The sequence below is a fragment of the Phalangium opilio genome, unplaced genomic scaffold (genome assembly GCF_054372755.1).
Source record: "Phalangium opilio isolate 3A_F unplaced genomic scaffold, DU_Popi_V2 ptg000092l_1, whole genome shotgun sequence".
Lineage (NCBI taxonomy): Eukaryota > Metazoa > Arthropoda > Arachnida > Opiliones > Phalangiidae > Phalangium > Phalangium opilio.
This window is the reverse complement of record NW_028324197.1, coordinates 2,573,395-2,591,895: the sequence shown is the minus strand read 5'-3', so window position 1 is coordinate 2,591,895 and position 18,501 is coordinate 2,573,395. Positions and strand designations below refer to the sequence as shown.

The 18,501-nt window shown below is 39.0% G+C and overlaps 8 non-coding genes and 64 pseudogenes across 8 annotated transcripts; all 72 read left to right on the top strand.

Moving 5' to 3' along the window:
- The first annotated feature begins 94 nt into the window (after positions 1-94).
- LOC149642411 (5S ribosomal RNA) lies at positions 95-213 on the top strand. Its single transcript, XR_016372165.1, has one exon. It is a non-coding gene; the product is annotated as a 5S ribosomal RNA (ribosomal RNA).
- A 136-nt stretch (positions 214-349) lies between these two features.
- Positions 350-452, top strand: LOC149642410 (5S ribosomal RNA; annotated as a pseudogene).
- A 122-nt stretch (positions 453-574) lies between these two features.
- On the top strand, positions 575-693 carry LOC149642409 (5S ribosomal RNA; annotated as a pseudogene).
- Positions 694-830: 137 nt separating this feature from the next.
- On the top strand, positions 831-949 carry LOC149642408 (5S ribosomal RNA; annotated as a pseudogene).
- Positions 950-1,086: 137 nt separating this feature from the next.
- Positions 1,087-1,189, top strand: LOC149642407 (5S ribosomal RNA; annotated as a pseudogene).
- A 122-nt stretch (positions 1,190-1,311) lies between these two features.
- On the top strand, positions 1,312-1,414 carry LOC149642406 (5S ribosomal RNA; annotated as a pseudogene).
- A 122-nt stretch (positions 1,415-1,536) lies between these two features.
- Positions 1,537-1,655, top strand: LOC149642405 (5S ribosomal RNA; annotated as a pseudogene).
- A 136-nt stretch (positions 1,656-1,791) lies between these two features.
- On the top strand, positions 1,792-1,910 carry LOC149642404 (5S ribosomal RNA). The gene has a single exon (XR_016372164.1). It is a non-coding gene; the product is annotated as a 5S ribosomal RNA (ribosomal RNA).
- Positions 1,911-2,046: 136 nt separating this feature from the next.
- LOC149642403 (5S ribosomal RNA) lies at positions 2,047-2,149 on the top strand (annotated as a pseudogene).
- Positions 2,150-2,271: 122 nt separating this feature from the next.
- LOC149642402 (5S ribosomal RNA) lies at positions 2,272-2,374 on the top strand (annotated as a pseudogene).
- Positions 2,375-2,496: 122 nt separating this feature from the next.
- Positions 2,497-2,615, top strand: LOC149642401 (5S ribosomal RNA; annotated as a pseudogene).
- A 135-nt stretch (positions 2,616-2,750) lies between these two features.
- Positions 2,751-2,869, top strand: LOC149642400 (5S ribosomal RNA; annotated as a pseudogene).
- Positions 2,870-3,005: 136 nt separating this feature from the next.
- Positions 3,006-3,108, top strand: LOC149642399 (5S ribosomal RNA; annotated as a pseudogene).
- Positions 3,109-3,230: 122 nt separating this feature from the next.
- LOC149642398 (5S ribosomal RNA) lies at positions 3,231-3,333 on the top strand (annotated as a pseudogene).
- A 122-nt stretch (positions 3,334-3,455) lies between these two features.
- LOC149642397 (5S ribosomal RNA) lies at positions 3,456-3,574 on the top strand (annotated as a pseudogene).
- Positions 3,575-3,936: 362 nt separating this feature from the next.
- On the top strand, positions 3,937-4,055 carry LOC149642396 (5S ribosomal RNA; annotated as a pseudogene).
- Positions 4,056-4,642: 587 nt separating this feature from the next.
- Positions 4,643-4,761, top strand: LOC149642395 (5S ribosomal RNA; annotated as a pseudogene).
- Positions 4,762-4,898: 137 nt separating this feature from the next.
- Positions 4,899-5,017, top strand: LOC149642394 (5S ribosomal RNA; annotated as a pseudogene).
- A 136-nt stretch (positions 5,018-5,153) lies between these two features.
- LOC149642393 (5S ribosomal RNA) lies at positions 5,154-5,256 on the top strand (annotated as a pseudogene).
- A 122-nt stretch (positions 5,257-5,378) lies between these two features.
- On the top strand, positions 5,379-5,481 carry LOC149642392 (5S ribosomal RNA; annotated as a pseudogene).
- Positions 5,482-5,602: 121 nt separating this feature from the next.
- LOC149642391 (5S ribosomal RNA) lies at positions 5,603-5,705 on the top strand (annotated as a pseudogene).
- A 122-nt stretch (positions 5,706-5,827) lies between these two features.
- LOC149642390 (5S ribosomal RNA) lies at positions 5,828-5,946 on the top strand (annotated as a pseudogene).
- A 137-nt stretch (positions 5,947-6,083) lies between these two features.
- On the top strand, positions 6,084-6,202 carry LOC149642389 (5S ribosomal RNA). The gene has a single exon (XR_016372134.1). It is a non-coding gene; the product is annotated as a 5S ribosomal RNA (ribosomal RNA).
- A 136-nt stretch (positions 6,203-6,338) lies between these two features.
- On the top strand, positions 6,339-6,441 carry LOC149642388 (5S ribosomal RNA; annotated as a pseudogene).
- Positions 6,442-6,563: 122 nt separating this feature from the next.
- Positions 6,564-6,666, top strand: LOC149642387 (5S ribosomal RNA; annotated as a pseudogene).
- Positions 6,667-6,787: 121 nt separating this feature from the next.
- LOC149642386 (5S ribosomal RNA) lies at positions 6,788-6,904 on the top strand (annotated as a pseudogene).
- A 137-nt stretch (positions 6,905-7,041) lies between these two features.
- Positions 7,042-7,144, top strand: LOC149642385 (5S ribosomal RNA; annotated as a pseudogene).
- A 122-nt stretch (positions 7,145-7,266) lies between these two features.
- LOC149642384 (5S ribosomal RNA) lies at positions 7,267-7,369 on the top strand (annotated as a pseudogene).
- A 122-nt stretch (positions 7,370-7,491) lies between these two features.
- On the top strand, positions 7,492-7,610 carry LOC149642383 (5S ribosomal RNA; annotated as a pseudogene).
- Positions 7,611-7,747: 137 nt separating this feature from the next.
- On the top strand, positions 7,748-7,850 carry LOC149642382 (5S ribosomal RNA; annotated as a pseudogene).
- A 122-nt stretch (positions 7,851-7,972) lies between these two features.
- Positions 7,973-8,075, top strand: LOC149642381 (5S ribosomal RNA; annotated as a pseudogene).
- Positions 8,076-8,196: 121 nt separating this feature from the next.
- Positions 8,197-8,299, top strand: LOC149642380 (5S ribosomal RNA; annotated as a pseudogene).
- A 347-nt stretch (positions 8,300-8,646) lies between these two features.
- Positions 8,647-8,765, top strand: LOC149642379 (5S ribosomal RNA; annotated as a pseudogene).
- A 136-nt stretch (positions 8,766-8,901) lies between these two features.
- On the top strand, positions 8,902-9,004 carry LOC149642378 (5S ribosomal RNA; annotated as a pseudogene).
- A 122-nt stretch (positions 9,005-9,126) lies between these two features.
- LOC149642377 (5S ribosomal RNA) lies at positions 9,127-9,229 on the top strand (annotated as a pseudogene).
- Positions 9,230-9,351: 122 nt separating this feature from the next.
- On the top strand, positions 9,352-9,454 carry LOC149642376 (5S ribosomal RNA; annotated as a pseudogene).
- A 121-nt stretch (positions 9,455-9,575) lies between these two features.
- On the top strand, positions 9,576-9,694 carry LOC149642375 (5S ribosomal RNA; annotated as a pseudogene).
- Positions 9,695-9,831: 137 nt separating this feature from the next.
- LOC149642374 (5S ribosomal RNA) lies at positions 9,832-9,934 on the top strand (annotated as a pseudogene).
- Positions 9,935-10,280: 346 nt separating this feature from the next.
- LOC149642373 (5S ribosomal RNA) lies at positions 10,281-10,383 on the top strand (annotated as a pseudogene).
- A 121-nt stretch (positions 10,384-10,504) lies between these two features.
- Positions 10,505-10,623, top strand: LOC149642372 (5S ribosomal RNA; annotated as a pseudogene).
- A 137-nt stretch (positions 10,624-10,760) lies between these two features.
- On the top strand, positions 10,761-10,863 carry LOC149642371 (5S ribosomal RNA; annotated as a pseudogene).
- A 122-nt stretch (positions 10,864-10,985) lies between these two features.
- LOC149642370 (5S ribosomal RNA) lies at positions 10,986-11,102 on the top strand (annotated as a pseudogene).
- A 137-nt stretch (positions 11,103-11,239) lies between these two features.
- On the top strand, positions 11,240-11,358 carry LOC149642369 (5S ribosomal RNA). Its single transcript, XR_016372132.1, has one exon. It is a non-coding gene; the product is annotated as a 5S ribosomal RNA (ribosomal RNA).
- Positions 11,359-11,718: 360 nt separating this feature from the next.
- On the top strand, positions 11,719-11,821 carry LOC149642368 (5S ribosomal RNA; annotated as a pseudogene).
- Positions 11,822-11,942: 121 nt separating this feature from the next.
- Positions 11,943-12,059, top strand: LOC149642367 (5S ribosomal RNA; annotated as a pseudogene).
- A 137-nt stretch (positions 12,060-12,196) lies between these two features.
- LOC149642366 (5S ribosomal RNA) lies at positions 12,197-12,315 on the top strand (annotated as a pseudogene).
- Positions 12,316-12,452: 137 nt separating this feature from the next.
- On the top strand, positions 12,453-12,554 carry LOC149642365 (5S ribosomal RNA; annotated as a pseudogene).
- Positions 12,555-12,676: 122 nt separating this feature from the next.
- On the top strand, positions 12,677-12,779 carry LOC149642364 (5S ribosomal RNA; annotated as a pseudogene).
- A 121-nt stretch (positions 12,780-12,900) lies between these two features.
- LOC149642363 (5S ribosomal RNA) lies at positions 12,901-13,003 on the top strand (annotated as a pseudogene).
- A 122-nt stretch (positions 13,004-13,125) lies between these two features.
- LOC149642362 (5S ribosomal RNA) lies at positions 13,126-13,228 on the top strand (annotated as a pseudogene).
- A 122-nt stretch (positions 13,229-13,350) lies between these two features.
- On the top strand, positions 13,351-13,469 carry LOC149642361 (5S ribosomal RNA; annotated as a pseudogene).
- Positions 13,470-13,606: 137 nt separating this feature from the next.
- Positions 13,607-13,725, top strand: LOC149642360 (5S ribosomal RNA). The gene has a single exon (XR_016372131.1). It is a non-coding gene; the product is annotated as a 5S ribosomal RNA (ribosomal RNA).
- Positions 13,726-13,861: 136 nt separating this feature from the next.
- Positions 13,862-13,964, top strand: LOC149642359 (5S ribosomal RNA; annotated as a pseudogene).
- A 122-nt stretch (positions 13,965-14,086) lies between these two features.
- On the top strand, positions 14,087-14,189 carry LOC149642358 (5S ribosomal RNA; annotated as a pseudogene).
- Positions 14,190-14,310: 121 nt separating this feature from the next.
- LOC149642357 (5S ribosomal RNA) lies at positions 14,311-14,427 on the top strand (annotated as a pseudogene).
- Positions 14,428-14,565: 138 nt separating this feature from the next.
- LOC149642356 (5S ribosomal RNA) lies at positions 14,566-14,684 on the top strand. Its single transcript, XR_016372107.1, has one exon. It is a non-coding gene; the product is annotated as a 5S ribosomal RNA (ribosomal RNA).
- A 136-nt stretch (positions 14,685-14,820) lies between these two features.
- Positions 14,821-14,923, top strand: LOC149642355 (5S ribosomal RNA; annotated as a pseudogene).
- Positions 14,924-15,045: 122 nt separating this feature from the next.
- Positions 15,046-15,162, top strand: LOC149642354 (5S ribosomal RNA; annotated as a pseudogene).
- Positions 15,163-15,299: 137 nt separating this feature from the next.
- Positions 15,300-15,418, top strand: LOC149642353 (5S ribosomal RNA). The gene has a single exon (XR_016372158.1). It is a non-coding gene; the product is annotated as a 5S ribosomal RNA (ribosomal RNA).
- Positions 15,419-15,555: 137 nt separating this feature from the next.
- Positions 15,556-15,657, top strand: LOC149642352 (5S ribosomal RNA; annotated as a pseudogene).
- Positions 15,658-15,779: 122 nt separating this feature from the next.
- LOC149642351 (5S ribosomal RNA) lies at positions 15,780-15,882 on the top strand (annotated as a pseudogene).
- A 121-nt stretch (positions 15,883-16,003) lies between these two features.
- LOC149642350 (5S ribosomal RNA) lies at positions 16,004-16,122 on the top strand (annotated as a pseudogene).
- A 137-nt stretch (positions 16,123-16,259) lies between these two features.
- On the top strand, positions 16,260-16,361 carry LOC149642349 (5S ribosomal RNA; annotated as a pseudogene).
- A 122-nt stretch (positions 16,362-16,483) lies between these two features.
- LOC149642348 (5S ribosomal RNA) lies at positions 16,484-16,586 on the top strand (annotated as a pseudogene).
- A 121-nt stretch (positions 16,587-16,707) lies between these two features.
- On the top strand, positions 16,708-16,824 carry LOC149642347 (5S ribosomal RNA; annotated as a pseudogene).
- Positions 16,825-16,960: 136 nt separating this feature from the next.
- Positions 16,961-17,079, top strand: LOC149642346 (5S ribosomal RNA). Its single transcript, XR_016372157.1, has one exon. It is a non-coding gene; the product is annotated as a 5S ribosomal RNA (ribosomal RNA).
- A 137-nt stretch (positions 17,080-17,216) lies between these two features.
- LOC149642345 (5S ribosomal RNA) lies at positions 17,217-17,318 on the top strand (annotated as a pseudogene).
- Positions 17,319-17,440: 122 nt separating this feature from the next.
- On the top strand, positions 17,441-17,543 carry LOC149642344 (5S ribosomal RNA; annotated as a pseudogene).
- Positions 17,544-17,664: 121 nt separating this feature from the next.
- LOC149642343 (5S ribosomal RNA) lies at positions 17,665-17,783 on the top strand (annotated as a pseudogene).
- A 137-nt stretch (positions 17,784-17,920) lies between these two features.
- LOC149642342 (5S ribosomal RNA) lies at positions 17,921-18,023 on the top strand (annotated as a pseudogene).
- Positions 18,024-18,144: 121 nt separating this feature from the next.
- Positions 18,145-18,246, top strand: LOC149642341 (5S ribosomal RNA; annotated as a pseudogene).
- A 122-nt stretch (positions 18,247-18,368) lies between these two features.
- Positions 18,369-18,471, top strand: LOC149642340 (5S ribosomal RNA; annotated as a pseudogene).
- Positions 18,472-18,501: the final 30 nt, after the last annotated feature.

The window sequence follows — 18,501 nt, the reverse complement described above, 5'->3', positions numbered from 1 at the left end:
AAAGCAAACATATTTTCATTTTGTTATTGTTTTAAAAAGATGAAGGTTAATTTGTCTCACTTAATTTAAATTCGAATTATTTACTATCACTCTCGTTAACGGCCATATCATGCTGAAAACACCGGTTCTCGTCCGATCTCCGAAGTTAAGCAGCGTCGAGCGCAGTCAGTACTTGGGAGGGAGACCACTTAGGAACACTGCGTGCCGTTGGCTTTGTCACTTTTTTTCCTCTTTTAAAATCCAATAGATATGAAAAAAGCCAACATATTTTCATTTTGTTATTGCTTTAAAAAGATGAAGGTTAATTTGTCTCACTTAATTTAAATTCGAATTATTAACTATCACTCTCGGCAACGGCCATATCATGCTGAAAACACCGGTTCTCGTCCGATCACCGAAGTTAAGCAGCGTCGAGCGCAGTCAGTACGTGGGAACACTGCGTGCCGTTAGCTTTTTCCTTTTTGTTTCCTCTTTTAAATTCCACCAGATATGAAAAAAGCAAACATATCTTCTTTTTGTTATTGTTTTATAGAGATGAAGGATAATTAAATTCAAATTATTAACTAGCACTCTCGGCAACGGCCATATCACGCTGAATACACCGGTTCTCGTCCGACCACCGAAATTAAGCAGCGTTGAGTGCAGTCAGTACTTGGGAGGGAGACCACTTAGGAACACTGCGTGTCGTTGGCTTTTTCACTTTTATTTCCTCTTTTAAAATCCAATAGATATGAAAAAAGCAAATATATTTTCATTTTGCTATTGTTTTAAAAAGATGAAGGTTAATTTGTCTCACTTAATTTAAATTCGAATTATTAACTAGCACTCTCGGCAACGGCCATATCATGCTGAAACCACCGGTTCTCGTCCGATCACCGAAGTTAAGCAGCGTCGAGCGCAGTCAGTACTTGGGAGGGAGACCACTTATTAACACTGCGTGCCGTTGGCTTTGTCCTTTTTGTTTCCTCTTTTAAAATCCAATAGATATGAAAAAAGCAAACATATTTTCATTTTGTTATTGCTTTAAAAAGATGAAGGTTAATTTGTCTCACTTAATTTATATTCGAATTTTTAACTTGCACTCTCGGCAACGGCCATATCATGCTGAAAACACCGGTTCTCGTCCGATCACCGAAGTTAAGCAGCGTCGAGCGCAGTCAGTACGTGGGAACACTGCGTGCCGTTAGCTTTTTCCTTTTTGTTTCCTCTTTTAAATTCCACCAGATATGAAAAAAGCAAACATATCTTCTTTTTGTTATTGTTTTATAGAGATGAAGGTTAATTAAATTCAAATTATTAACTAGCACTCTCGGCAACGGCCATATCATGCTGAAAACACCGGTTCTCGTCCGATCACCGAAGTTAAGCAGCGTCGAGCGCAGTCAGTACTTGGGAACACTGCGTGCCGTTGGGTTTTTCCTTTTTGTTTCCTATTTTAAATTCCACCAGATATGAAAAAAGCAAACATATCTTCTTTTTGTTATTGTTTTATAAAGATGAAGGTGAATTAAATTCAAATTATTAACTAGCACTCGCGGCAACGGCCATATCACGCTGAATACACCGGTTCTCGTCCGATCACCGAAGTTAAGCAGCGTTGAGTGCAGTCAGTACTTGGGAGGGAGACCACTTAGGAACACTGCGTGTCGTTGGCTTTTTCACTTTTTTTCCTCTTTTAAAATCCAATATATATGAAAAAAGCAAACATATTTTCATTTTGTTATTGTTTTAAAAAGATGAAGGTTAATTTGTCTCACTTAATTTAAATTCGAATTATTAACTATCACTCTCGTTAACGGCCATATCATGCTGAAAACACCGGTTCTCGTCCGATCTCCGAAGTTAAGCAGCGTCGAGCGCAGTCAGTACTTGGGAGGGAGACCACTTAGGAACACTGCGTGCCGTTGGCTTTGTCACTTTTTTTCCTCTTTTAAAATCCAATAGATATGAAAAAAGCCAACATATTTTCATTTTGTTATTGCTTTAAAAAGATGAAGGTTAATTTGTCTCACTTAATTTAAATTCGAATTATTAACTATCACTCTCGGCAACGGCCATATCATGCTGAAAACACCGGTTCTCGTCCGATCACCGAAGTTAAGCAGCGTCGAGCGCAGTCAGTACGTGGGAACACTGCGTGCCGTTAGCTTTTTCCTTTTTGTTTCCTCTTTTAAATTCCACCAGATATGAAAAAAGCAAACATATCTTCTTTTTGTTATTGTTTTATAGAGATGAAGGTTAATTAAATTCAAATTATTAACTAGCACTCTCGGCAACGGCCATATCATGCTGAAAACACCGGTTCTCGTCCGATCACCGAAGTTAAGCAGCGTCGAGCGCAGTCAGTACTTGGGAACACTGCGTGCCGTTGGGTTTTTCCTTTTTGTTTCCTATTTTAAATTCCACCAGATATGAAAAAAGCAAACATATCTTCTTTTTGTTATTGTTTTATAAAGATGAAGGTGAATTAAATTCAAATTATTAACTAGCACTCGCGGCAACGGCCATATCACGCTGAATACACCGGTTCTCGTCCGATCACCGAAGTTAAGCAGCGTTGAGTGCAGTCAGTACTTGGGAGGGAGACCACTTAGGAACACTGCGTGTCGTTGGCTTTTTCACTTTTTTCCTCTTTTAAAATCCAATATATATGAAAAAAGCAAACATATTTTCATTTTGTTATTGTTTTAAAAAGATGAAGGTTAATTTGTCTCACTTAATTTAAATTCGAATTATTAACTATCACTCTCGTTAACGGCCATATCATGCTGAAAACACCGGTTCTCGTCCGATCTCCGAAGTTAAGTAGCGTCGAGCGCAGTCAGTACTTGGGAGGGAGACCACTTAGGAACACTGCGTGCCGTTGGCTTTGTCACTTTTTTTCCTCTTTTAAAATCCAATAGATATGAAAAAAGCCAACATATTTTCATTTTGTTATTGCTTTAAAAAGATGAAGGTTAATTTGTCTCACTTAATTTAAATTCGAATTATTAACTATCACTCTCGGCAACGGCCATATCATGCTGAAAACACCGGTTCTCGTCCGATCACCGAAGTTAAGCAGCGTCGAGCGCAGTCAGTACGTGGGAACACTGCGTGCCGTTAGCTTTTTCCTTTTTGTTTCCTCTTTTAAATTCCACCAGATATGAAAAAAGCAAACATATCTTCTTTTTGTTATTGTTTTATAGAGATGAAGGATAATTAAATTCAAATTATTAACTAGCACTCTCGGCAACGGCCATATCATGCTGAAAACACCGGTTCTCGTCCGATCACCGAAGTTAAGCAGCGTCGAGCGCAGTCAGTACTTGGGAACACTGCATGCCGTTGGGTTTTTCCTTTTTGTTTCCTATTTTAAATTCCACCAGATATGAAAAAAGCAAACATATCTTCTTTTTGTTATTGTTTTATAAAGATGAAGGTGAATTAAATTCAAGTTATTAACTAGCACTCTCGACAACGGCCATATCACGCTGAATACACCGGTTCTCGTCCGACCACCGAAATTAAGCAGCGTTGAGTGCAGTCAGTACTTGGGAGGGAGACCACTTAGGAACACTGCGTGTCGTTGGCTTTTTCACTTTTATTTCCTCTTTTAAAATCCAATAGATATGAAAAAAGCAAATATATTTTCATTTTGCTATTGTTTTAAAAAGATGAAGGTTAATTTGTCTCACTTAATTTAAATTCGAATTATTAACTAGCACTCTCGGCAACGGCCATATCATGCTGAAAACACCGGTTCTCGTCCGATCACCGAAGTTAAGCAGCGTCGAGGGCAGTCAGTACTTGGGAACACTGCGTGCCGTTGGGTTTTTCCTTTTTGTTTCCTATTTTAAATTCCACCAGATATGAAAAAAGCAAACATATCTTCTTTTTGTTATTGTTTTATAAAGATGAAGGTGAATTAAATTCAAGTTATTAACTAGCACTCTCGGCAACGGCCATATCACGCTGAATACACCGGTTCTCGTCCGATCACCGAAGTTAAGCAGCGTTGAGTGCAGTCAGTACTTGGGAGGGAGACCACTTAGGAACACTGCGTGTCGTTGGCTTTTTCACTTTTTTTTCCTCTTTTAAAATCCAATAGATATGAAAAAAGCAAATATATTTTCATTTTGTTATTGTTTTAAAAAGATGAAGGTTAATTTGTCTCACTTAATTTAAATTCGAATTATTAACTAGCACTCTCGGCAACGGCCATATCATGCTGAAAACACCGGTTCTCGTCATATCACCGAAGTTAAGCAGCGTCGAGCGCAGTCAGTACTTGAGAACACTGCGTGCCGTTGGGTTTTTCCTTTTTGTTTCCTATTTTAAATTCCACCAGATATGAAAAAAGCAAACATATCTTCTTTTTGTTATTGTTTTATAGAGATGAAGGTTAATTAAATTCAAATCATTAACTAGCACTCTTGGCAACGGCCATATCACGCTGAATACACCGGTTCTCGTCCGATCACCGAAGTTAAGCAGCGTCGAGCACAGTCAGTACTTGGGAACACAGCGTGCCGTTGGGTTTTTCCTTTTTGTTTCCTATTTTAAATTCCACCAGATATGAAAAAAGCAAACATATCTTCTTTTTGTTATTGTTTTATAAAGATGAAGGTGAATTAAATTCAAATTATTAACTAGCACCCTCGGCAACGGCCATATCACGCTGAATACACCGGTTCTCGTCCGATCACCGAAGTTAAGCAGCGTTGACTGCAGTCAGTACTTGTGAGGGAGACCACTTAGGAACACTGCGTGTCGTTGGCTTTTTCACTTTTTTTTCCTCTTTTAAAATCCAATAGATATGAAAAAAGCAAACATATTTTCATTTTGTTATTGTTTTAAAAAGATGAAGGTTAATTTGTCTCACTTAATTTAAATTCGAATTATTAACTATCACTCTCGTTAACGGCCATATCATGCTGAAAACACCGGTTTTCGTCCGATCTCCGAAGTTAAGCAGCGTCGAGCGCAGTCAGTACTTGGGAGGGAGACCAATTAGGAACACTGCGTGCCGTTGGCTTTGTCACTTTTTTTCCTCTTTTAAAATCCAATAGATATGAAAAAAGCAAACATATTTTCATTTTGTTATTGCTTTAAAAAGATGAAGGTTAATTTGTCTCACTTAATTTAAATTCGAATTATTAACTAGCACTCTCGGCAACGGCCATATCATGCTGAAAACACCGGTTCTCGTCCGATCACCGAAGTTAAGCAGCGTCGAGCGCAGTCAGTACGTGGGAACACTGCGTGCCGTTAGCATTTTCCTTTTTGTTTCCTCTTTTAAATTCCACCAGATATGAAAAAAGCAAACATATCTTCTTTTTGTTATTGTTTTATAGAGATGAAGGTTAATTAAATTCAAATTATTAACTAGCACTCTCGGCAACGGCCATATCACGCTGAATACACCGGTTCTCGTCCGATCACCGAAGTTAAGCAGCGTCGAGCGCAGTCAGTACTTGGGAACACTGCGTGCCGTTGGCTTTTTCCTTCGTGTTTCCTCTTTTAATTTCCACCAGATATGAAAAAAGCAAACATATCTTCTTTTTGTTATTGTTTTATAAAGATGAGATGAAATAAATTCAAATTATTAACTAGCACTCTCGGCAACGGCCATATCATGCTGAAAACACCGGTTCTCGTCCGATCACCGAAGTTAAGCAGCGTCGAGCGCAGTCAGTACTTGGGAACACTGCGTGCCGTTGGGTTTTTCCTTTTTGTTTCCTATTTTAAATTCCACCAGATATGAAAAAAGCAAACATATTTTCTTTTTGTTATTGTTTTATAAAGATGAAGGTGAATTAAATTCAAATTATTAACTAGCACCCTCGGCAACGGCCATATCACGCTGAATACACCGGTTCTCGTCCGATCACCGAAGTTAAGCAGCGTTGAGTGCAGTCAGTACTTGTGAGGGAGACCACTTAGGAACACTGCTTGTCGTTGGCTTTTTCACTTTTTTTTCCTCTTTTAAAATCCAATAGATATGAAAAAAGCAAACATATTTTCATTTTGTTATTGTTTTAAAAAGATGAAGGTTAATTTGTCTCACTTAATTTAAATTCGAATTATTAACTAGCACTCTCGGCAACGGCCATATCATGCTGAAAACACCGGTTCTCGTCCGATCACCGAAGTTAAGCAGCGTCGAGCGCAGTCAGTACTTGGGAGGGAGACCACTTAGGAACACTGCGTGCCGTTGGCTTTGTCACTTTTTTTCCTCTTTTAAAATCCAATAGATATGAAAAAAGCAAACATATTTTCATTTTGTTATTGCTTTAAAAAGATGAAGGTTAATTTGTCTCACTTAATTTAAATTCGAATTATTAACTAGCACTCTCGGCAACGGCCATATCATGCTGAAAACACCGGTTCTCGTCCGATCACCGAAGTTAAGCAGCGTCGAGCGCAGTCAGTACGTGGGAACACTGCGTGCCGTTAGCATTTTCCTTTTTGTTTCCTCTTTTAAATTCCACCAGATATGAAAAAAGCAAACATATCTTCTTTTTGTTATTGTTTTATAGAGATGAAGGTTAATTAAATTCAAATTATTAACTAGCACTCTCGGCAACGGCCATATCACGCTGAATACACCGGTTCTCGTCCGATCACCGAAGTTAAGCAGCGTCGAGCGCAGTCAGTACTTGGGAACACTGCGTGCCGTTGGCTTTTTCCTTTGTGTTTCCTCTTTTAATTTCCACCAGATATGAAAAAAGCAAACATATCTTCTTTTTGTTATTGTTTTATAAAGATGAGATGAATTAAATTCAAATTATTAACTAGCACTCTCGGCAACGGCCATATCATGCTGAAAACACCGGTTCTCGTCCGATCACCGAAGTTAAGCAGCGTCGAGCGCAGTCAATATGGGAGGGAGACCACTTAGGAACACTGCGTGCCGTTGGTTTTTTCACTTTTTTTTCTTCTTTTAAATTCCAATAGATATGAAAAAAGCAAACATATTTTCTTTTTGTTATTGTTTTAAAAAGATGAAGGTTAATTTGTCTCACTTAATTTTAATTCGAATTATTAACTACCACTCTCGGCAACGGCCATATCATGCTGAAAACACCGGTTCTCGTCCGATCACCGAAGTTAAGCAGCGTCGAGCGCAGTCAGTACTTGGGAACACTGCGTGCCGTTAGCTTTTTCCTTTTTGTTTCCTCTTTTAAATTCCACCAGATATGAAAAAAGCAAACTTATCTTCTTTTTGTTATTGTTTTATAGAGATGAAGGTTAATTAAATTCAAATTATTAACTAGCACTCTTGGCAACGGCCATATCACGCTGAATACACCGGTTCTCGTCCGATCACCGAAGTTAAGCAGCGTCGAGCGCAGTCAGTACTTGGGAACACTGCGTGCCGTTGGGTTTTTCCTTTTTGTTTCCTATTTTAAATTCCACCAGATATGAAAAAAGCAAACTTATCTTCTTTTTGTTATTGTTTTATAAAGATGAAGGTGAATTAAATTCCAATTATTAACTAGCACCCTCGGCAACGGCCATATCACGCTGAATACACCGGTTCTCGTCCGACCACCGACGTTAAGCAGCGTTGAGTGCAGTCAGTACTTGTGAGGGAGACCACTTAGGAACACTGCGTGTCGTTGGCTTTTTCACTTTTTTTTCCTCTTTTAAAATCCAATAGATATGAAAAAAGCAAACATATTTTCATTTTGTTATTGTTTTAAAAAGATGAAGGTTAATTTGTCTCACTTAATTTAAATTCGAATTATTAACTAGCACTCTCGGCAACGGCCATATCATGCTGAAAACACCGGTTCTCGTCCGATCACCGAAGTTAAGCAGCGTCGAGCGCAGTCAGTACGTGGGAACACTGCGTGCCGTTAGCATTTTCCTTTTTGTTTCCTCTTTTAAATTCCACCAGATATGAAAAAAGCAAACATATCTTCTTTTTGTTATTGTTTTATAGAGATGAAGGTTAATTAAATTCAAATTATTAACTAGCACTCTCGGCAACGGCCATATCACGCTGAATACACCGGTTCTCGTCCGATCACCGAAGTTAAGCAGCGTCGAGCGCAGTCAGTACTTGGGAACACTGCGTGCCGTTGGCTTTTTCCTTTGTGTTTCCTCTTTTAATTTCCACCAGATATGAAAAAAGCAAACATATCTTCTTTTTGTTATTGTTTTATAAAGATGAGATGAATTAAATTCAAATTATTAACTAGCACTCTCGGCAACGGCCATATCATGCTGAAAACACCGGTTCTCGTCTGATCACCGAAGTTAAGCAGCGTCGAGCGCAGTCAGTACTTGGGAACACTGCGTGCCGTTAGCTTTTTCCTTTTTGTTTCCTCTTTTAAATTCCACCAGATATGAAAAAAGCAAACATGTCTTCTTTTTGTTATTGTTTTATAGAGATGAATTTTAATTATATTCAAATTATTAACTAGCACTCTCGGCAACGGCCATATCACGCTGAATACAGCGGTTCTCGTCCGATCACCGAAGTTAAGCAGCGTCAATCGCAGTCAGTACTTGGGAACACTGCGTGCCGTTGGCTTTTTCCTTTGCGTTTCCTATTTTAAATTCCACCAGATATGAAAAAAGCAAACATATCTTCTTTTTGTTATTGTTTTATAAAGATGAAGGTGAATTAAATTCAAATTATTAACTAGCACTCTCGGCAACGGCCATATCACGCTGAATACACCGGTTCTCGTCCGATCACCGAAGTTAAGCAGCGTTGAGTGCAGTCAGTACTTGGGAGGGAGACCACTTAGGAACACTGCGTGTCGTTGGCTTTTTCACTTTTTTTCCCCTTTTAAAATCCAATAGATATGAAAAAAGCAAATATATTTTCATTTTGTTATTGTTTTAAAAAGATGAAGGTTAATTTGTCTCACTTAATTTAAATTCGAATTATTAACTAGCACTCTCGGCAACGGCCATATCATGCTGAAAACACCGGTTCTCGTCCGATCACCGAAGTTAAGCAGCATCGAGCGCAGTCAGTACTTGGGAACACTGCGTGCCGTTAGCTTTTTCCTTTTTGTTTCCTCTTTTAAATTCCACCAGATATGAAAAAAGCAAACATATCTTCTTTTTGTTATTGTTTTATAGAGATGAAGGTTAATTAAATTCAAATTATTAACTAGCACTCTTGGCAACGGCCATATCACGCTGAATACACCGGTTCTCGTCCGATCACCGAAGTTAAGCAGCGTCGAGCGCAGTCAGTACTTGGGAACACTGCGTGCCGTTGGCTTTTTCCTTTGTGTTTCCTCTTTTAATTTCCACCAGATATGAAAAAAGCAAACATATCTTCTTTTTGTTATTGTTTTATAAAGATGAAGGTGAAATAAATTCAAATTATTAACTAGCACTCTCGGCATCGGCCATATCATGCTGAAAACACCGGTTCTCGTCCGATCACCGAAGTTAAGCAGCGTCGAGCGCAGTCAGTACTTGGGAACACTGCGTGCCGTTGGGTTTTTCCTTTTGTTTCCTATTTTAAATTCCACCAGATATGAAAAAAGGAAACATATCTTCTTTTTGTTATTGTTTTATAAAGATGAAGGTGAATTAAATTCCAATTATTAACTAGCACCCTCGGCAACGGCCATATCACGCTGAATACACCGGTTCTCGTCCGACCACCGAAGTTAAGCAGCGTTGAGTGCAGTCAGTACTTGTGAGGGAGACCACTTAGGAACACTGCGTGTCGTTGGCTTTTTCACTTTTTTTTCCTCTTTTAAAATCCAATAGATATGAAAAAAGCAAACATATTTTCATTTTGCTATTGTTTTAAAAAGATGAAGGTTAATTTGTCTCACTTAATTTAAATTCGAATTATTAACTAGCACTCTCGGCAACGGCCATATCATGCTGAAAACACCGGTTCTCGTCCGATCACCGAAGTTAAGCAGCGTCGAGCGCAGTCAGTACTTGGGAACACTGCGTGCCGTTGGCTTTTTCCTTTGTGTTTCCTCTTTTAATTTCCACCAGATCTGAAAAAAGCAAACATATCTTCTTTTTGTTATTGTTTTATAAAGATGAAGGTGAAATAAATTCAAATTATTAACTAGCACTCTCGGCATCGGCCATATCATGCTGAAAACACCGGTTCTCGTCCGATCACCGAAGTTAAGCAGCGTCAAGCGCAGTCAGTACTTGGGAACACTGCGTGCCGTTGGGTTTTTCCTTTTGTTTCCTATTTTAAATTCCACCAGATATGAAAAAAGCAAACATATCTTCTTTTTGTTATTGTTTTATAAAGATGAAGGTGAATTAAATTCAAATTATTAACTAGCACTCTCGGCATCGGCCATATCATGCTGAAAACACCGGTTCTCGTCCGATCACCGAAGTTAAGCAGCGTCGAGCGCAGTCAGTACTTGGGAACACTGCGTGCCGTTGGGTTTTTCCTTTTGTTTCCTATTTTAAATTCCACCAGATATGAAAAAAGCAAACATATCTTCTTTTTGTTATTGTTTTATAAAGATGAAGGTGAATTAAATTCCAATTATTAACTAGCACCCTCGGCAACGGCCATATCACGCTGAATACACCGGTTCTCGTCCGACCACCGAAGTTAAGCAGCGTTGAGTGCAGTCAGTACTTGTGAGGGAGACCACTTAGGAACACTGCGTGTCGTTGGCTTTTTCACTTTTTTTTCCTCTTTTAAAATCCAATAGATATGAAAAAAGCAAACATATTTTCATTTTGTTATTGTTTTAAAAAGATGAAGGTTAATTTGTCTCACTTAATTTAAATTCGAATTATTAACTAGCACTCTCGGCAACGGCCATATCATGCTGAAAACACCGGTTCTCGTCCGATCACCGAAGTTAAGCAGCGTCGAGCGCAGTCAGTACTTGGGAACACTGCGTGCCGTTGGCTTTTTCCTTTGTGTTTCCTCTTTTAATTTCCACCAGATATGAAAAAAGCAAACATATCTTCTTTTTGTTATTGTTTTATAAAGATGAAGGTGAAATAAATTCAAATTATTAACTAGCACTCTCGGCAACGGCAGTATCATGCTGAAAACACCGGTTCTCGTCCGATCACCGAAGTTAAGCTGGGTCGAGCGCAGTCAGTATGGGAGGGAGACCCCTTAGGAACACTGCGTGCCGTTGGTTTTTTCACTTTTTTTTCTTCTTTTAAATTCCAATAGATATGAAAAAAGCAAACATATTTTCTTTTTGTTATTGTTTTAAAAAGATGAAGGTTAATTTGTCTCACTTAATTTAAATTCGAATTATTAACTATCACTCTCGGCAACGGCCATATCATGCTGAAAACACCGGTTCTCGTCCGATCACCGAAGTTAAGCAGCGTCGAGCGCAGTCAGTACTTGGGAGGGAGACCACTTAGGAACACTGCGTGCCGTTGGCTTTGTCATTTTTTTCCTCTTTTAAAATCCAATAGATATGAAAAAAGCAAACATATTTTCATTTTGTTATTGCTTTAAAAAGATGAAGGTTAATTTGTCTCACTTAATTTAAATTCGAATTATTAACTAGCACTCTCGGCAACGGCCATATCATGCTGAAAACACCGGTTCTCGTCCGATCACCGAAGTTAAGCAGCGTCGAGCGCAGTCAGCACGTGGGAACACTGCGTGCCGTTAGCATTTTCCTTTTTGTTTCCTCTTTTAAATTCCACCAGATATGAAAAAAGCAAACATATCTTCTTTTTGTTATTGTTTTATAGAGATGAAGGTTAATTAAATTCAAATTATTAACTAGCACTCTCTGCAACGGCCATATCACGCTGAATACACCGGTTCTCGTCCGATCACCGAAGTTAAGCAGCGTCGAGCGCAGTCAGTACTTGGGAACACTGCGTGCCGTTGGCTTTTTCCATTGTGTTTCCTCTTTTCATTTCCACCAGATATGAAAAAAGCAAACATATCTTCTTTTTGTTATTGTTTTATAAAGATGAGATGAATTAAATTCAAATTATTAACTAGCACTCTCGGCAACGGCCATATCATGCTGAAAACACCGGTTCTCGTCCGATCACCGAAGTTAAGCAGGGTCGAGCGCACTCAGTATGGGAGGGAGACCACTTAGGAACACTGCGTGCCGTTGGTTTTTTCACTTTTTTTTCTTCTTTTAAATTCCAATAGATATGAAAAAAGCAAACATATTTTCTTTTTGTTATTGTTTTAAAAAGATGAAGGTTAATTTGTCTCGTTTAATTTAAATTCGAATTATTAACTAGCACACTCGGCAACGGCCATATCATGCTGAAAACACTGGTTCTCGTCCGATCACCGAAGTTAAGCAGCGTCGAGCGCAGTCAGTACTTGGGAGGGAGACCACTTAGGAACACTGCGTTCCGTTGGCTTTGTCACTTTTTTTCCTCTTTTAAAATCCAATAGATATGAAAAAAGCAAACATATTTTCATTTTGTTATTGCTTTAGAAAAGATGAAGGTTAATTTGTCTCACTTAATTTAAATTCGAATTATTAACTAGCACTCTCGGCAACGGCCATATCATGCTGAAAACACCGGTTCTCGTCCGATCACCGAAGTTAAGCAGCGTCGAGCGCAGTCAGTCCTGGGAACACTGCGTGCCGTTAGCTTTTGCCTTTTTGTTTCCTCTTTTAAATTCCACCAGATATGAAAAAAGCAAACATATCTTCTTTTTGTTATTGTTTTATAGAGATGAAGGTTAATTAAATTCAAATTATTAACTAGCACTCTCGGCAACGGCCATATCACGCTGAATACACCGGTTCTCGTCCGATCACCGAAGTTAAGCAGCGTCGAGCGCAGTCAGTACTTGGGAACACTGCGTGCCGTTGGCTTTTTCCTTCGTGTTTCCTCTTTTAATTTCCACCAGATATGAAAAAAGCAAACATATCTTCTTTTTGTTATTGTTTTATAAAGATGAGATGAATTAAATTCAAATTATTAACTAGCATTCTTGGCAACGGCCATATCACGCTGAATACACCGGTTCTCGTCCGATTACCGAAGTTAAGCAGCGTCGAGCGCAGTCAGTACTTGGGAACACTGCGTGCCGTTGGCTTTTTCCTTTGTGTTTCCTCTTTTAATTTCCACCAGATATGAAAAAAGCAAACATATCTTCTTTTTGTTATTGTTTTATAAAGATGAAGGTGAAATAAATTCAAATTATTAACTAGCACTCTCGGCATCGGCCATATCATGCTGAAAACACCGGTTCTCGTCCGATCACCGAAGTTAAGCAGCGTCGAGCGCAGTCAGTACTTGGGAACACTGCGTGCCGTTGGGTTTTTCCTTTTTGTTTCCTATTTTAGATTCCACCAGATATGAAAAAAGCAAACATATCTTCTTTTTGATATTGTTTTATAAAGATGAAGGTGAATTAAATTCCAATTATTAACTAGCACCCTCGGCAACGGCCATATCACGCTGAATACACCGGTTCTCGTCCGACCACCGAAGTTAAGCAGCGTTGAGTGCAGTCAGTACTTGTGAGGGAGACCACTTAGGAACACTGCGTGTCGTTGGCTTTTTCACTTTTTTTTCCTCTTTTAAAATCCAATAGATATGAAAAAAGCAAACATATTTTCATTTTGTTATTGTTTTAAAAAGATGAAGGTTAATTTGTCTCACTTAATTTAAATTCGAATTATTAACTAGCACTCTCGGCAACGGCCATATCATGCTGAAAACACCGGTTCTCGTCCGATCACCGAAGTTAAGCAGCGTCGAGCGCAGTCAGTACTTGGGAGGGAGACCACTTAGGAACACTGCGTGCCGTTGGCTTTGTCACTTTTTTTCCTCTTTTAAAATCCAATAGATATGAAAAAAGCAAACATATTTTCATTTTGTTATTGCTTTAAAAAGATGAAGGTTAATTTGTCTCACTTAATTTAAATTCGAATTATTAACTAGCACTCTCGGCAACGGCCATATCATGCTGAAAACACCGGTTCTCGTCCGATCACCGAAGTTAAGCAGCGTCGAGCGCAGTCAGTACGTGGGAACACTGCGTGCCGTTAGCATTTTCCTTTTTGTTTCCTCTTTTAAATTCCACCAGATATGAAAAAAGCAAACATATCTTCTTTTTGTTATTTTTTTATAGAGATGAAGGTTAATTAAATTCAAATTATTAACTAGCACTCTCGGCAACGGCCATATCACGCTGAATACACCGGTTCTCGTCCGATCACCGAAGTTAAGCAGCGTCGAGCGCAGTCAGTACTTGGGAACACTGCGTGCCGTTGGCTTTTTCCTTTGTGTTTCCTCTTTTAATTTCCACCAGATATGAAAAAAGCAAACATATCTTCTTTTTGTTATTGTTTTATAAAGATGAGATGAATTAAATTCAAATTATTAACTAGCACTCTCGGCAACGGCAATATCATGCTGAAAACACCGGTTCTCGTCCGATCACCGAAGTTAAGCAGGGTCGAGCGCAGTCAGTATGGGAGGGAGACCACTTAGGAACACTGCGTGCCGTTGGTTTTTTCACTTTTTTTTTCTTCTTTTAAATTCCAATAGATATGAAAAAAGCAAACATATTTTCTTTTTGTTATTGTTTTAAAAAGATGAAGGTTAATTTGTCTCACTTAATTTAAATTCGAATTATTAACTAGCACTCTCGGCAACGGCCATATCATGCTGAAAACACCGGTTCCCGTCCGATCACCGAAGTTAAGCAGCGTCGAGCGCAGTCAGTACTTGGGAGGGAGACCACTTAGGAACACTGCGTGCCGTTGGCTTTGTCACTTTTTTTCCTCTTTTAAAATCCAATAGATATGAAAAAAGCAAACATATTTTCATTTTGTTATTGCTTTAAAAAGATGAAGGTTAATTTGTCTCACTTAATTTAAATTCGAATTATTAACTAGCACTCTCGGCAACGGCCATATCATGCTGAAAACACCGGTTCTCGTCCGATCACCGAAGTTAAGCAGCGTCGAGCGCAGTCAGTACGTGGGAACACTGCGTGCCGTTAGCATTTTCCTTTTTGTTTCCTCTTTTAAATTCCACCAGATATGAAAAAAGCAAACATATCTTCTTTTTGTTATTGTTTTATAGAGATGAAGGTTAATTAAATTCAAATTATTAACTAGCACTCTCGGCAACGGCCATATCATGCTGAAAACACCGGTTCTCGTCCGATCACCGAAGTTAAGCAGGGTCGAGCGCAGTCAGTATGGGAGGGAGACCACTTAGGAACACTGCGTGCCGTTGGTTTTTTCACTTTTTTTTCTTCTTTTAAATTCCAATAGATATGAAAAAAGCAAACATATTTTCTTTTTGTTATTGTTTTAAAAAGATGAAGGTTAATTTGTCTCACTTAATTTAAATTCGAATTATTAACTAGCACTCTCGGCAACGGCCATATCATGCTGAAAACACTGGTTCTCGTCCGATCACCGAAGTTAAGCAGCGTCGAGCGCAGTCAGTACTTGGGAGGGAGACCACTTAGGAACACTGCGTGCCGTTGGCTTTGTCACTTTTTTTCCTCTTTTAAAATCCAATAGATATGAAAGAAGCAAACATATTTTCATTTTGTTATTGCTTTAGAAAAGATGAAGGTTAACTTGTCTCACTTAATTTAAATTCGAATTATTAACTAGCACTCTCGGCAACGGCCATATCATGCTGAAAACACCGGTTCTCGTCCGATCACCGAAGTTAAGCAGCGTCGAGCGCAGTCAGTCCTGGGAACACTGCGTGCCGTTAGCTTTTGCCTTTTTGTTTCCTCTTTTAAATTCCACCAGATATGAAAAAAGCAAACATATCTTCTTTTTGTTATTGTTTTATAGAGATGAAGGTTAATTAAATTCAAATTATTAACTAGCACTCTCGGCAACGGCCATATCACGCTGAATACACCGGTTCTCGTCCGATCACCGAAGTTAAGCAGCGTCGAGCGCAGTCAGTACTTGGGAACACTGCGTGCCGTTGGCTTTTTCCTTCGTGTTTCCTCTTTTAATTTCCACCAGATATGAAAAAAGCAAACATATCTTCTTTTTGTTATTGTTTTATAAAGATGAGATGAATTAAATTCAAATTATTAACTAGCACTCTCGGCAACGGCCATATCATGCTGAAAACACCGGTTCTCGTCCAATCACCGAAGTTAAGCAGCGTCGAGCGCAGTCAGTACTTGGGAGGGAGACCACTTAGGAACACTGCGTGCCGTTGGCTTTGTCACTTTTTTTCCTCTTTTAAAATCCAATAGATATGAAAAAAGCAAACATATTTTCATTTTGTTATTGCTTTAGAAAAGATGAAGGTTAATTTGTCTCACTTAATTTAAATTCGAATTATTAACTAGCACTCTCGGCAACGGCCATATCATGCTGAAAACACCGGTTCTCGTCCGATCACCGAAGTTAAGCAGCGTCGAGCGCAGTCAGTCCTGGGAACACTGCGTGCCGTTAGCCTTTGCCTTTTTGTTTCCTCTTTTAAATTCCACCAGATATGAAAAAAGCAAACATATCTTCTTTTTGTTATTGTTTTATAGAGATGAAGGTTAATTAAATTCAAATTATTAACTAGCACTCTCGGCAACGGCCATATCACGCTGAATACACCGGTTCTCGTCCGATCACCGAAGTTAAGCAGCGTCGAGCGCAGTCAGTACTTGGGAACACTGCGTGCCGTTGGCTTTTTCCTTCGTGTTTCCTCTTTTAATTTCCACCAGATATGAAAAAAGCAAACATATCTTCTTTTTGTTATTGTTTTATAAAGATGAGATGAATTAAATTCAAATTATTAACTAGCACTCTCGGCAACGGCCATATCATGCTGAAAACACCGGTTCTCGTCCGATCACCGAAGTTAAGCAGGGTCGAGCGCAGTCAGTATGGGAGGGAGACCACTTAGGAACACTGCGTGCCGTTGGTTTTTTCACTTTTTTTCTTCTTTTAAATTCCAATAGATATGAAAAAAGCAAACATATTTTCTTTTTGTTATTGTTTTAAAAAGATGAAGGTTAATTTGTCTCACTTAATTTAAATTCGAATTATTAACTAGCACTCTCGGCAACGGCCATATCATGCTGAAAACACTGGTTCTCGTCCGATCACCGAAGTTAAGCAGCGTCGAGCGCAGTCAGTACTTGGGAGGGAGACCACTTAGGAACACTGCGTGCCGTTGGCTTTGTCACTTTTTTTCCTCTTTTAAAATCCAATAGATATGAAAAAAGCAAACATATTTTCATTTTGTTATTGCTTTAGAAAAGATGAAGGTTAATTTGTCTCACTTAATTTAAATTCGAATTATTAACTAGCACTCTCGGCAACGGCCATATCATGCTGAAAACACCGGTTCTCGTCCGATCACCGAAGTTAAGCAGCGTCGAGCGCAGTCAGTCCTGGGAACACTGCGTGCCGTTAGCTTTTGCCTTTTTGTTTCCTCTTTTAAATTCCACCAGATATGAAAAAAGCAAACATATCTTCTTTTTGTTATTGTTTTATAGAGATGAAGGTTAATTAAATTCAAATTATTAACTAGCACTCTCGGCAACGGCCATATCACGCTGAATACACCGGTTCTCGTCCGATCACCGAAGTTAAGCAGCGTCGAGCGCAGTCAGTACTTGGGAACACTGCGTGCCGTTGGCTTTTTCCTTCGTGTTTCCTCTTTTAATTTCCACCAGATATGAAAAAAGCAAACATATCTTCTTTTTGTTATTGTTTTATAAAGATGAGATGAATTAAATTCAAATTATTAACTAGCACTCTCGGCAACGGCCATATCATGCTGAAAACACCGGTTCTCGTCCAATCACCGAAGTTAAGCAGCGTCGAGCGCAGTCAGTACTTGGGAGGGAGACCACTTAGGAACACTGCGTGCCGTTGGCTTTGTCACTTTTTTTCCTCTTTTAAAATCCAATAGATATGAAAAAAGCAAACATATTTTCATTTTGTTATTGCTTTAGAAAAGATGAAGGTTAATTTGTCTCACTTAATTTAAATTCGAATTATTAACTAGCACTCTCGGCAACGGCCATATCATGCTGAAAACACCGGTTCTCGTCCGATCACCGAAGTTAAGCAGCGTCGAGCGCAGTCAGTACTTGGGAACACTGCGTGCCGTTGGCTTTTTCCTTTGTGTTTCCTCTTTTAATTTCCACCAGATATGAAAAAAGCAAACATATCTTCTTTTTGTTATTGTTTTATAAAGATGAGATGAATTAAATTCAAATTATTAACTAGCACTCTCGGCAACGGCCATATCATGCTGAAAACACCGGTTCTCGTCCGATCACCGAAGTTAAGCAGCGTCGAGCGCAGTCAGTCCTGGGAACACTGCGTGCCGTTAGCTTTTGCCTTTTTGTTTCCTCTTTTAAATTCCACCAGATATGAAAAAAGCAAACATATCTTCTTTTTGTTATTGTTTTATAGAGATGAAGGTTAATTAAATTCAAATTATTAACTAGCACTCTCGGCAACGGCCATATCACGCTGAATACACCGGTTCTCGTCCGATCACCGAAGTTAAGCAGCGTCGAGCGCAGTCAGTACTTGGGAACACTGCGTGCCGTTGGCTTTTTCCTTCGTGTTTCCTCTTTTAATTTCC